This window comes from Eurosta solidaginis, chromosome 3 (assembly GCF_040869045.1).
Source record: "Eurosta solidaginis isolate ZX-2024a chromosome 3, ASM4086904v1, whole genome shotgun sequence".
In the NCBI taxonomy this organism is placed as follows: Eukaryota; Metazoa; Arthropoda; class Insecta; order Diptera; family Tephritidae; genus Eurosta; species Eurosta solidaginis.
Window position 1 is genome coordinate 6,364,128 of NC_090321.1, and position 14,196 is coordinate 6,378,323.

The 14,196-nt window shown below is 34.5% G+C and overlaps 1 protein-coding gene across 9 annotated transcripts in view; it reads right to left on the minus strand.

Annotated features, from left to right (window-relative positions):
* Fili (Fish-lips) overlaps nt 1-14,196 on the minus strand; it is a 603,882-nt gene that overhangs the window by 136,010 nt on the left and 453,676 nt on the right. The gene's annotated exons all lie outside the window — the stretch shown is intronic.

The window sequence follows — 14,196 nt, forward strand, 5'->3', positions numbered from 1 at the left end:
GGTCGATTTGTATGGACGAAAGTTAACCGATATCGCGCCATCGATTTTTCAGCTCAGGAAAAAAAGTTCCACTACGCATACCAAAAAAAAAAATGATTTTCGAGCCTCCGAAATTTAATTTTTTTAATTTTTTTCCGACTTTGATTTTTAAGGTTTTTTTCATGACCTACTAAAAAAAATGTCATATGTATACCATGGTATAAATATTACCAAGTAAAACTGTTTACTCTTTTTGGCGGTCATAATGGGTTTTTGATTTTAAAAAAAAATTTAAAATCACTCTCTTAAACTTTGTGGAAATTCCAAACCAAAGAAAATACAAAAAAATTGTTGGTATGACATTTTTCACTTTTTTTATTACCCAAAAAAAAAAAAAATGCTTATGAAATAAGTGAACAAATATTTCGAAAAGTTTTGAAATCCGTTTTTATATATGTGGCAAAAAAAAATTAGTTGCCAATATAGTGGATGCCTCAACACGTCCTATTTTTGCAAAGGCACAAAAGAAAAGACCTTCCTTCTTAACCTATTCTAATTAAGAAACGAATGTTGGAGACCACCCCTATAGATTTTTCCTTCATCCTTCTTCACTTCGTTGATACGTCTTTAACCCTTAAATAAGCTGAAACTTCACTTTATAAGAGATCAGCAGTCTCAAGTGGCCTCGCTACTGTAGAAAAAAATTATCTTGGAAGATAAATTTGTTAATTAGCGCTTATCCGTTTAGGAGATGCTGGTCGTTGCGTACCAAACCACTCCATCTAATCCTGCTTCACGATCACTGGTGCCAACAGGGGGAACCAAGAGAGATCAAAGTCTTCCCCCACCTGCTTTTCCGAACTCAGTGGAAATCTTCCCATAACTTGCCCACGCCAGCAAAAGCGCTGTAGCTCTTCGCATCTTAGCTAAACATCATCGGCCAGTTAGAGTATGATAGTTTGTGGAGGCTTAATTTAACGGCCGAACGGCCAAGGTCTACCGCCGTGGTGTAGAGTTAGTGTGCTGTCCATCAAAAATATTTAAGAAAATTGGTATAAATGATAACGATTGGCCTTAGGTGAGCCTGGTCGTATAAAAATGAATACACGATACGTAGCCTTTAAATTGGATGGAAAGCTAGACCTTAATCTCCTCGGATATATATCACACCAAATTGTTATTATTAGTAGGTACATATGTATCTCTTACGTACACCTTGGCACAGCAATTTGTTGAAGAAAATTCCTCAGAAGAGGATCGTGGCCTGATGCTTCTTTTTGCGGGAAACCACAATACAGTTCTGAATTGAAAATTCTGGAATGCGGTTGACCGTTGAGATTTCTTTCCCATCAAAAAAAGTTATTTCTACCAATAAAAAAATCGGGTTTGGAGAATATCATAATATTAATGTTAGAACGCAAAATACCGAGAGAGATGTCAAAAGACTCGTATTGACCTCGACAACAATAATCCGAAGGTCGAAAATAAAAATTTCAGATTGTTCAAAAGATATTAGCGAAAAATCGAAAAATTACCCCGGAGTGCTCCGAAACCGATGGTGGTATCGATAGCATTTTTGCGCAGAACACCTTCCTGCATTGGCGGCCTTCGGCCGCGCTTATAAAATGTTACCTTGGGTGGGTCCAAAAACGGTTTGGAGACCAAAACTATATCCGCACAAAACACTTACTTATGTTCACAATTTTGTTTTGTGGGTACCACAAAATCATCAAAATTACAACAACCACATGAAAATTTTCAAAACTTCTTTTGAAAATATCTCTTGACAAACCCAAAAATTTTTACCTTCGCTTTGGATTCGCAATCCTGGATCCAAAACATGTCTTTTGATACCCCTCTTGATATTTGTCGACTTGTATTAAGAGTGTCATGCTGTCGTATAGAATTACCAAATATATTACAGTTTCTTATATTTCTGTTATGAAAACAAAACAAAAATAAAAAAATAAAAATATGAGAGCAGTGGGATTTTAAAATTTTATTAAACGTCATTTAGGCTCTCATCGATTTTACCTTGTAATATTTATACCATGATATACTATACTATACTATACTATACGATAATAGAAGAAAAAAATTTTTTTTGGGTTTTGATTCAAGGTTCGATTCGAGCTCAAGGCCGGAGCAATAATTTTTTTCTAATGATAATTATACTCAGTTGAGCAGAGCTCACAGAGTACATTAAGTTTGATTGGATAACGGTTGGTTGTACATATATAAAGGAATCGAGATAGATATAGACTTCCATATATCAAATTAATCAGGATCGAAAAAACATTTGATTGAGCCATGTCCGTCCGTCCGTCCGTCCGTCCATCCGTCCGTCCGTTAACACGATAACTTGAGTAAATTTTGAGGTATCTTGATGAAATTTGGTATGTAGGTTCCTGAGCACTCATTTCAGATCGCTATTTAAAATGAACGATATCGGACTATAACCACGCCCACTTTTTCGATATCGAAAATTTCGAAAAACCGAAAAAGTGCGATAATTCATTACAAAAGACAGATAAAGCGACAAAACTTGGTAGATGAGTTGAACTTATGACGCAGAATGGAAAATTAGTAAAATTTTGGACAATGGGCGTGGCACCGCCCACTTTTAAAAGAAGGTAATTTTAAAATTTTGCAAGCTGTAATTTGGCAGTCGTTGAAGATATCATGATAAAATTTGGCAGGAACGTTACTGCTATTACTATATGTACGCTTAATAAAAATTAGCAAAATTGGAGAAGCGCCACGCCCATTTTTAAAAAAAAAAAATTTTTTAAAGTAAAATTTTAACAAAAAATTTAATATCTTTACAGTATATAAGTAAATTATGTCAACATTCAAATTTCAAAATGGGTGTGGCTCCGCCCTTTTTCATTTAATTTGTCTAGGATACTTTTAACGCCATAAGTCGAACAAAAATTAACCAATCCTTTTGAAATTTGGTAGGGGCATAGATTTTATGACGTTAACTGTTTTCTGTGAAAATGGGCGAAATCGGTTGATGCCTCGCCCAGTTTTTATACACAGTCGTCCGTCTGTCCCTCCGCATGGCCTTTAACACGATAACCTGAGCAAAAATCGACATATCTTTAATGAACTTAGTTCACGTGCTTACTTACACTCACTTTATCTTGGTATGAAAAATGAACGAAATCCGACTATGACTACGCCCACTTTTTCGATATCGAAAATTACGAAAAATGAAAAAAATGCCATAATTCTATACCAAATACGAAAAAAGGGATGAAACATGGTAATGGGATTGGTTTATTGGCGCGAAATATAACTTTGGAAAAACTTTGTAAAATGGTTGTGACACCTACCATATTAAGTAGAAGAAAATGAAAAAGTTCTGCAGGGTGAAATAAAAAACCCTTAAAATCTTGGCAGGTATTACAGATATAAATAAATTAGCGGTATCCAACAGATGATGTTCTGAGTCACCCTGATCCACATTTTGGTCGATATCTGGAAAACGCATTCACATATACAACTACCACCACCACTCCCTTTTAAAACTCTCATTAATACCTTTAATTTGATACCCATATCGTACAAACAAATTCTAGAGTCAGCCCTGGTCCACCTTTATTTCGATATCTCGAAAAGGCGACCACCTATAGAACTAAGGCCCACTCCCTTTTAAAATACTCATTAACATCTTTCGTTTGATACCCATATTGCACAAACGCATTCTAGAGTCACCCCTGGTCCACCTTTATGGTGATATCTGGAAAAGGCGTCCACCTATAGAACTAAGGCCCACTCCATTTTAAAATACTCATTAACGCCTTTCATTTGAAACCCATGTCATACAAACACATTCCAGGGTTACCCTCGGTTCATTTTGCTACATGGTCATTTTCCCTTATGTTGTTACCATAGCTCTCAACTGAGTATGTAATGTTCGGTTACACCCGAACTTAACCTTCCTTACTTGTTATTGTTATTTTTTGATTTTTCTAAATTTGAAAAATTGTATTTTGTTTTCGGAATAACAAGTAGAAAAATTTTCAGACAACCTGTCACAGCTGTGCAGATAGTTCCATTTCGAAGGGTGCTAAACCTTCATCCTCAGTACACTTTAGGCACGCTACGCTAACCATTTAGCTATACAGCGGTGGTTTGTTTGACTGGCAAATTTGCTACTTTTATTCCTTCTTACCAACTATATTTATTCAGTGTTGCGCCATCTGTTATAATTGTTCTGTCCTTGAGCTCGAATCGAACCTTGAATCATTTATCAATGGGCCGATAAAAACAAAGGCAATTGTTTTTTGGGTTTTGGGTAGTGTTTTGGACGAAAAATTGACCCTTTCACCATTTTTTTTCGCAGGCTCGAAAATTATTTTTTTGGGTATGCGTAGTGGAACTTTTTTTCCTGAGCCTAAATCCTATCGAAAAATCGATGGCGCGACATCGGTTAATAAATCAACCCAGTCTAATGTGCATATTTAGCCAAACTATTCAACATCCCATTTGTGCAAATGGAAAATTCTTGCTCGTATTTTTATTATATTTTCAAAAGCTTCATTGAGATTTGATAACAATGCGAGGTTGCGAGTTGGACTTCAGTAGGAAATGTTGATAATGTAGAGTTTGACCTAGTCGTGTCAGTTGATATTCAATTTTACTAAGGAGTGATTTTTTGACCAGAGAAGGAAGTCTTGTTTCAAAATAACGTAATGACTTAAAAAACAATTAGGTTCATAATAATTTTGAATGGTCTCGTGAATTTGATGAAAAACGTGATAAGTGATTTTGACCTATTGCTCACACACACTGTGACCGAACCAAAACAAATACCACGACAATAGAAATCGATTTTCTACTTTTGCTTCTGATTGTGTTTGGAAATAATTTGTATTTAAATTCGGTATGGTGGCCGCCATGGTGTGGTGGTAACGTTCTCCGCCTATTACGATGAAGGTCAAGGCTGAAGGTTGAGTTCAAGCCCCGGGTAAAGTAACATCGAAAAAATTTGCTTGATATTATTGGGAGGTAGGGCACGAGTAGTAGATGCTGTTACAGTCAAACAGTCACACAGTTCCATCTTCCGAGCTGACTATGAAACTTACTGAGATATTTTAGTAGCTGCGTTGAAGTCACAGGTACACAAATATTTCCCAACTCTGTGACACCCATTAGGTGCGTCAGTGTTTTTTTTTCTAGGTAGTTGAGAGCATGAACTTCAACTGGAAATTGAGCCAGTGAAGCACACTTCACCCGCGGTAGGTAACGCTATTAGTCGTATACGGCTGGTATATCATTATCCGGCGAAGTGTTGGCAAAAGAATTTATTAACACTGTGTGCGTTAAGTTTAGGCCTGCCGGTGCTTATCTGGATCGGATTGGATTACTTAAATAAGTTCAATTAAATGAATCGGTAGTACTAGCGGCAAGAAGCCCGTCATCAGCTGGGCTATTACTCTGCTATTCAATGATGAACAAAGCTTAAAGAAAATAGTTTTCAATGTTAAATTTTTATACTCCGCTGAGCAGAGCTCACAGAGTATATTAATTTTGTTCGCATAACGGTACCCCGTAACGGCATAAATTAATCGAGACAGATATAGACTTCTATATATCAAAATGATCTGGGCGAAAAAAGAAATTCATTTAGCTATGTCCGTCCGTCTGTCGGTGAACACGATAACTTGAGTATATTTTGAGCTATCTTAATGAAATTTGGTATGTAAGTTCCTGGGCACTCATCTCAGATCGCTATTTAAAATGAACGAAATCAGAATATAACCACGCCCACTTTTTCGATATCGAAAATTTCGAAAAACCGAAAAAGTGCGATAATTACCAAAGACGGATAAAGCGATGAAACTTGGTACGTGGCTTTACCTTACGACGCAAAATAAAAATTTAATTTCAAGGGTGATTTAAAAAAAAAATGATAAAGAAATGCGTTCAAATTTAACCAAATCTATATGGGGTATTTCATCCCATTTCGACCAATTTTGAACCCGACCACTTTAGAATTGGCTGAAAGTTTTTCTTCTTTTTCTAGCTTACGAAAGACGTTTTTCAGAAGTTTTTCAAATTTTTTCATCCAACTCAAAAAAAGTTAAGAATTTTTAAAAAAACACCGTTTTTGTTTTCAAAATGCTATAACCTTTTCAAAAATTGACCGTTTGGGATAATTTTTTTTTAAATATGTTTTTAAATGAAATTTTCGGAAAAAAACAAAAAAAAATTTAAAGTTTTTTTGTTTTCAATTAAATAAAAAAAAAAAATTCTCGGCCCACTCCAGGATTAGTGGGGATGATTGCATAATTGATTGAAGTTTTTTATGAGAAAAAAAAGGTCGAAATTCGAAAAATTTCGAAAAACTGAAAAATTACAAAAAGTTCAAAATTGGTCGAAATGGGATGGAAAAGCCCATATATAAAAAAAATCTATATATATAAAGAAAGTCATGTTAGTTACACTACGCATAACTCAAGAACGGATGAACCAATTTGGCTGAAAATTCGGGTGTAACCGAACATTACATACTCAGTTGAGAGCTATGGTGACAACATAAGGGAAAATGACCATGTAGCAAAATGAACCGAGGGTAACCCTGGAATGTGTTTGTATGACATGGGTTTCAAATGAAAGGTGTTAATGAGTATTTTAAAATGGAGTGGGGCTTAGTTCTATAGGTGGACGCCTTTTCAAGATATCACCATAAAGGTGGACCAGGGGTGACTCTAGAATGCGTTTGTACAATATGGGCATCAAAGGAAAGGTGTTAATGAGTATTTTAAAAGGGCGTGGGCTTAGTTCTATAGGTGGACGCCTTTTCGAGATATCGCCATAAAGGTGGACCAGGGGTGACTCTAGAATGCGTTTGTACAATAAGGGCATCAAAGGAAAGGTGTTAATGAGTATTTTAAAAGGGCGCGGGCTTAGTTCTATAGGTGGACGCCTTTTCGAGATATCGCCATAAAGGTGGACCAGGGGTGACTCTAGAATGAGTTTGTACGATATGGGTATTAAATGAAAGGTGTTAATGAGAGTTTTAAAAGGGAGTGGTGGTGGTAGTTGTATATGTGAAGGCGTTTTCCAGATATCGACCAAAATGTGGACTAGGGTGACTCAGAACATCATCTGTTGGATACCGCTAATTTATTTATATCTGTAATACCTGCCAAGATTTTAAGGGTTTTTTATTTCACCCTGCAGAACTTTTTCATTTTCTTCTACTTAATATGGTAGGTGTCACAACCATTTTATAAAGTTTTTTCTAAAGTTATATTTCGCGTCAATAAAACAATCCAATTACCTTGCCATGTTTCATCCCTTTTTTCGTATTTGGTATAGAATTATAGCATTTTTTTCATTTTTCGTAATTTTCGATATCGAAAAAGTGGGCGTAGTCATAGTCGGATTTCGTTCATTTTTCATACCAAGATAAAGTGAGTGTAAGTAAGCACGTGAACTAAGTTCATTAAAGATATGTCGATTTTTGCTCAAGTTATCGTGTTAAAGGCCATGCGGAGGGACAGACGGACGACTGTGTATAAAAACTGGGCGAGGCATCAACCGATTTCGCCCATTTTCACAGAAAACAGTTAACGTCATAAAATATATGCCCCTACCAAATTTCAAAAGGATTGGTTAATTTTTGTTCGACTTATGGCGTTAAAAGTATCCTAGACAAATTAAATGAAAAAGGGCGGAGCCACGCCCATTTTGAAATTTTCTTTTATTTTTGTATTTTGTTGCACCATATCTTACTGGAGTTGAATGTTGACATAATTTACTTATATACTGTAAAAATATTAAATTTTTTGTTAAAATTTTCTTTTAAAAATTTTTTTTTTTAAAGTGGGCGTGGCGCTTCTCCAATTTTGCTAATTTTTATTAAGCGCACATATAGTAATAGCAGTAACGTTCCTGCCAAATTTTATCATGATATCTTCAACGACTGCCAAATTACAGCTTGCAAAATTTTAAAATTACCTTCTTTTAAAAGTGGGCGGTGCCACGCCCATTGTCCAAAATTTTACCAATTTTCCATTCTGCGTCATAAGTTCAACTCATCTACCAAGCTTCGTCGCTTTATCTGTCTTTTGTAATGAATTATCGCACTTTTTCGGTTTTTCGAAATTTTCGATATCGAAAAAATGGGCGTGGTTATAGTCCGATATCGTTCATTTTAAACAGCGATCTGAGATGAGTGCTCAGGAACATACATACCAAATTTGATCAAGATACCTCAAAATTTACTCAAGTTATCGTGTTAACGGAAGGACGGACGGACGGACATGGCTCAATCAAATTTTTTTTCGATCCTGATTATTTTGATATATGGAAGTCTATATCTATCTCGATTCCTTTATATATGTACAGCCAACGGTTATCCAATCAAACTTAATATACTCTGTGAGCTCTGCTCAACTGAGTATAAAAATATAAGAGGGGGAGGCAGAGTTAGACGGAAAACGCTTATTAAGATGTATGCAGATAGACAAAATTTAATGCAGAACAACGTCTGTCGGGTCTGCTAGTATTCAAATAAAACGAATTGATAGCTGAAGAAAGATAGCAAAGGCTCCACTTTTTAGTATTACCATTTGTATGTACCCATGAAAGAAAATTTCAGTTTTTTTTTTGTTTTTATCACATTATAAGCATTTATTTATAGATAACACAAAAAGAAGTATATTGTCATGTCGACTGCTGAATGAAATATCACCATTTCTCAGCTACCATTTCGAAAAAACTCTATCTTAGCAAAATAATAGCATTCAGCAGTCGATTTAAACCAACACCCTGCAATTACATTCTTATCGATTGACCTAAAAATGCTCGAACATCTGGATCACCTAAAACTGTAAAAACATTCGTGGACTCGACGTCCGTACAACGCCGATTAGATGAGGCCACCGCATAAAGTCTTTTGTACAAAACTGCCGGTGCTCCAAGATCTTCAACGCACACATCATCCTTTTCATGACGAGCACAAATCATTGATGATGTAAAAGTTATTCCTGCATTTCTATAAAGATTCTCACAATAACTAAATGGTAATGAAGACAAGCTAGTAGATTCGAGTTTCTGTGCAATTGTCCAACCCCATCCACCAACTCGTAATATTACTTTCTTTAGAAATAAATCAGAGCGAAGTTCTATTGGTATTATGTCTATTGTTTTATCCTGGAGGTTAAATTTTTCACATTTTAGCACAGCAACATCTATATGGTTTGTTTCGTCATCATACTTTTCTGGAATACGTATCTCCATCACATTTTTAAGGTGTCCATGTACGCCTTTATCGCATAAATCCGCTATGCCAGCTGCAACAGTTAAAAAGTCCTTAACTAAACCAAACACGCAACTTGCAGCTGTAAGCACCATCTCATCACTGATTAACGAACCAACACAGACATATACTTGGTTATAGTGTATGGATACTAAATATGGACTCTTGTATATTTTCGACGCCTTGGTGCCTTTGTTGGGAGCTTGAGAATTAGTATAAGTTAATAGGCAGCTAATCATAACAAACAAACGCACGAAATATTTCCCCAAATTCATTTTAACAATTGTTTTTAGCTTAAGACTATTTCCTTCGCTTTTTAAGTATAAACTACACCAAGATCAATTTTGTGGGCGCTATTTATACATAATTGGGTCGTGTGAAAGAAAAATAAATAAAAATAGATTCCAGGAATTTGAACAATAAAAGCAGTTCTATATTTGAATTAAAGCTTTAATAGAAAGGAAAATTTGTTTCTCACTAAACCCATTTAACCTGAGTAAATTTTTGGTTAGAAGTGCCTAATTAAAATTTCAATGCCCTTAATGATGAAAAATACAAAATATGTATTTAAACAGCTTTTTGAAATGATATTTCTATAGACGTTTCTTATTATATTAGCTTTATAAAATCCCATTTGTATGGGAGGTGCCACGGCCCTTTTTCCGATTTCGAAAAAAGACCATAAGAACCATGCGGAGTCATGTACCTGACCTGTGTGTAAATTTGGTTAAAATCCGTCCACGCGTTTGCGCGTCAAGCCGTGACAGGAAAAAAAGTGTTTACTTTTTATAATATGTATAGAATAGATAAGATAAGATGGATCACTTATCGTTTTTAACTAATCAACAATTAATCATTCCATCAATCATTAGCACATCGAGACACGCATAATACATCAATAATAGATAAAATATAGGTTTAGTTCTAATTTGATTGTCACATAATTTCAAAAATGCTCTCCAAACAAATCAGAGTAAAACATGTAGATCCCGTTCCTACAATTTGTGGGAAAAATTAAAAAGCAGCGCATGACAAATTTGAAGTGAAACTTCCGAAATTCATTGCTTAGAAGTAGAACACGAGGCTCATGGTAAATTTCCAAAATGCGTCAAGAGATGGCAGCTGTTCTAATGATGTTTGTTTAAAGCTAAGAAATATTCTGAAAAATAACCGCACGCGCACGCATACATATGGATAATGTCAATACGTGCTTTTTATCAGCAAATAAGTATGTACAATAAAAAAATTATTTTTCTAATTTGAAATGATTTGTCACCTTGGATTTTTTTCTCAAAACAATGATACGGTGATTCAATTTCTAGAGGTTTGTTCTTCAATGACGGCAGAGCTTTGACACTCCCTTATTGAAAAATCTGGACGGGTTGCTTTTAAGAAATAAAGAAAACGGGTAATAATTCAATCCCCTTTAGCGAAAATTGTAGTAGAAAAATACCTTTAATAGTATATTAGTAGTGATAATAAATTTGTAAATTCCAACAGGTTTTGGAGGAAATAATTCATTTTCTACTAAATATTTCGTGAATTGATAAAGAGTTACGTTGGTTTAGAATTTTATTCAAAAATACACTATATCAAAACTTGTTTCAAAAACTCCCTATATGAGCATAAGTTCAATAAATTTTGACATAAGAGGGAATTAATGAAAAGCATTATGAGGCGTTCTTCAATCTAATTCTAATATAGGGCGTTTTGTGACAAATCATGAAATGGGAAGTTTTTGAAAAATATTTTAAGATAGGATGATATTGAAAAGGCAGCCGACATGGTCTGACAAAAAAAATAAAAGAAAATGGCTTATTGTCTTAGAACTTTATATTCCGGTATTCACTTTGACAGAAGAGTTCAGCTTTTATCCGGTCCAGCTACACAGGGAGTATTCACCTTTTTATTCTGAAATTTCGGAAAGCTCCGTTTTGTTAAGTATTCATGGAAGTGTTCCGGATAAACTATTAATTTAGAATATTGGGAACACGATCGTTTGAGACTACCTCACGGGGTCCGAAGATACATAATATTCAAAACATAAACCGATTCCCCAATGGAGACGAATGTTCCGAACAAGTTAACATACTCAATGAGTACATTTCGTTATGGCATCTTCATTATTTACTAATGTCATTTTTACGTGAATCGATGCACGATTCCTTGGTGTCCGTACTTTTCATAAGACCTATGATAGATCATGGATTCTAAAGAATTATGCAGTTCAGTACTTATCGGGTATTTGTAAACTGATTGCTTCCTATTTCTGCTACTAATATTTTTCGAAAAATCGCAAAGAAACAACACAGTTAACAGATGTCAATTCGATTTGGGAGCAAAATGGCTGCAATTGTCAAAAAATTTGTCTGTCGAGCAAACTTCTTGGGTTTTTTTTCTCAAAACAATGAGACATGCCTCACAAGTAAAAAAAAAAATATATAAGGCGCGATATCTTTAGGAGGATATTTAAGCCAAGCTTGTCTATTGATTTGTCCTCCAAATTAACGGAACGGGGCCTACATGTTTAATGCCAACTCCCAACGGAATCTGTAAGGAGACGAATTTTCACTCGAGAAGCTTTTTATGGTAGAAATACACTTGGAGGATTTGTCAAACCACAACATGGGGACGATGAAAAGTTTTTTTTTTTTTCAGAAAACAGTTATCCCTTTTTTTTTTGGATATGCATAGAGGAACTTTTTGTCCTGAGCCCAAATCCTATCGAAAAATCGATGGCGCGATATCGGTTCACTTTCGTCCATATAAATCGACCCAATCCAATGAATATGCTATAGATATTCTGTTACACAACATTTTTCAGGAAAGTTTTGATACCAGAAACTAATTCGTATATAGAAATAATTTGTATATAAAATTTCCTGCCCCTAATTCTTTGAGGAAACTCCTTTAAAGGTATGCAGTTTCAGAAATTAGTATGTACATTAGGGTGGGTCAAATTTATTCTTGAAAAGGCACATCTAGTTTCTACACCTATGGGTCATTCTGAGTAATATTGTCCATGGGACTATAAGTCTGAAATGAATTTCGACTATACCTAATTTTGTTAGAAATTTTTATATCCCAATCCGAATCCGAATTTGACATTTATTTTCATGTATTTTATTTGTGAGAGCCGCTATTCCGATTGGCATATAAAATTTTCTAACAAAACTAGGGAAGCTCGAAATTCATTTCAGACTTACGGTCCCATGAACAATATTACTCAGTATGACCCATAGGTTCAGAAATTGGATGTGCACCTGAAGTTTTTCCCCCTTTTTTCCCCATACAATTTGATCCGCCCTAATGTACATATGTACATATATTTCTTTAAGGAATTTAGGGTATGGGCAATACTTTTTCTTAGTAGGCAAGGAACTGTTCTCTTCCAATGCCTGTCATCAAAATAGCTTTTGGTGACAAAATTTGGCTGCGAAAACTTCCGTGCGAAACATAAAAATCCATTTATAACATTTCTAACTGCGGCTTTTTGACAGCTGAGTGAGTCAACATAGGTGAAGTCGAAGTTAATATACACATGCACACATACAGGAACAGTTAACTGTGTGGGATGTATTTAAGTATTTTGCATAATTGGTCTTTACATATACATATGTCAACGTTATAAGATATAGCATTTTCAGGTCAAATGAAACTTTTTTCAAGTCAAATGAACCTTTTTTCATTTTAAATGAAACTTTTTTCATTTTAAATGAAACTTTTTTCAAGTCAAATGAAACCATACTACTAAGGTAATATATATATATATATATATATATATATATTTATATCGTACTTTATAACGCTAAGTATTTATCAAATTTTTCTTTAAGACATCTATTTCTAATTAGCCAAATTGAAGGCAAAATTTTTGCTTAAATTTTCTTTGTGAATTTAAACTACAGTTAAGGTCGGCTTAGTTTAGCCTTGCCTTTTGATCGTTTCAATTTTTAATAGATAAAGTAGCAGGGTTATACGGTAGGCAAGTTATATACTACAGTTTAACCACCTAATTAAAATAAGCACCTATATTTTTTACTTTTATCTACTCTTCTTATATATAAAGCACATTCTTCTTCTACATATACTTCGTTAATAACGTAGGAATAAAGCAACGTAGAAGGAACCAAAGAGCATGATGTGAGCGTATTTCCTATTCACTGTCTGACACCAACTAGCACATCGGTTGAATCCTCTGTATTATGCTTTTCTCTTTGACCAACGTCTTACCAAACAACATAGAACGATAACAAGGTATTGAGAGAAACATTACTTTTACCAACTATATAGTAGAGCATGTGGACTGTAGAGAGATCTTTTTTAACTATACTGAAAAACATAACGGTAAAAAGTGATCTTTTCTACTCTATGGCGTAGTTACATTGCACTTTACTCGTTTGGGCCTTTGAAAACATATATATTTGTTTTTATTCCATTACTTTTCATTGTATATTGTATTTAAATGTAATACTTAGAATATATATATTAGAATGGTTCGATTTATTAACCGATATCGCGCCATATATTTTTCGATAGGATTTGGTGTAAGGAAAAAACGTTTCACTACGCAAACCGAAACAAATAACTTTCGAGCCTGCGAAATTACAATTTTTTTTTTTACTTTTTTTGACTTTGATTTTTAAGGGTTTTTCATGACCTACTAAAAAAAATGTCATAGGTCCGACCCAAAAGCGTCCGCTAGAAACGTTGGTATGCATGAAAATTATACAATAAAATGAACCAACCCATCTAAAAATATTACGCCCCTGATGATGCCAAGGAAATTTGGCGAAACGTTGGGCCGTAAGGTGGAATAAACTTTATAGATCAGAATAGTTTAAAGGAAACTTAATTTCCGAAAATTTTTTTAGTAGGTCATGAAAAAACCCTTAAAAATCAAAAAAAGTTTCATTTGAAATAAAAAAGTTTCATTTAAA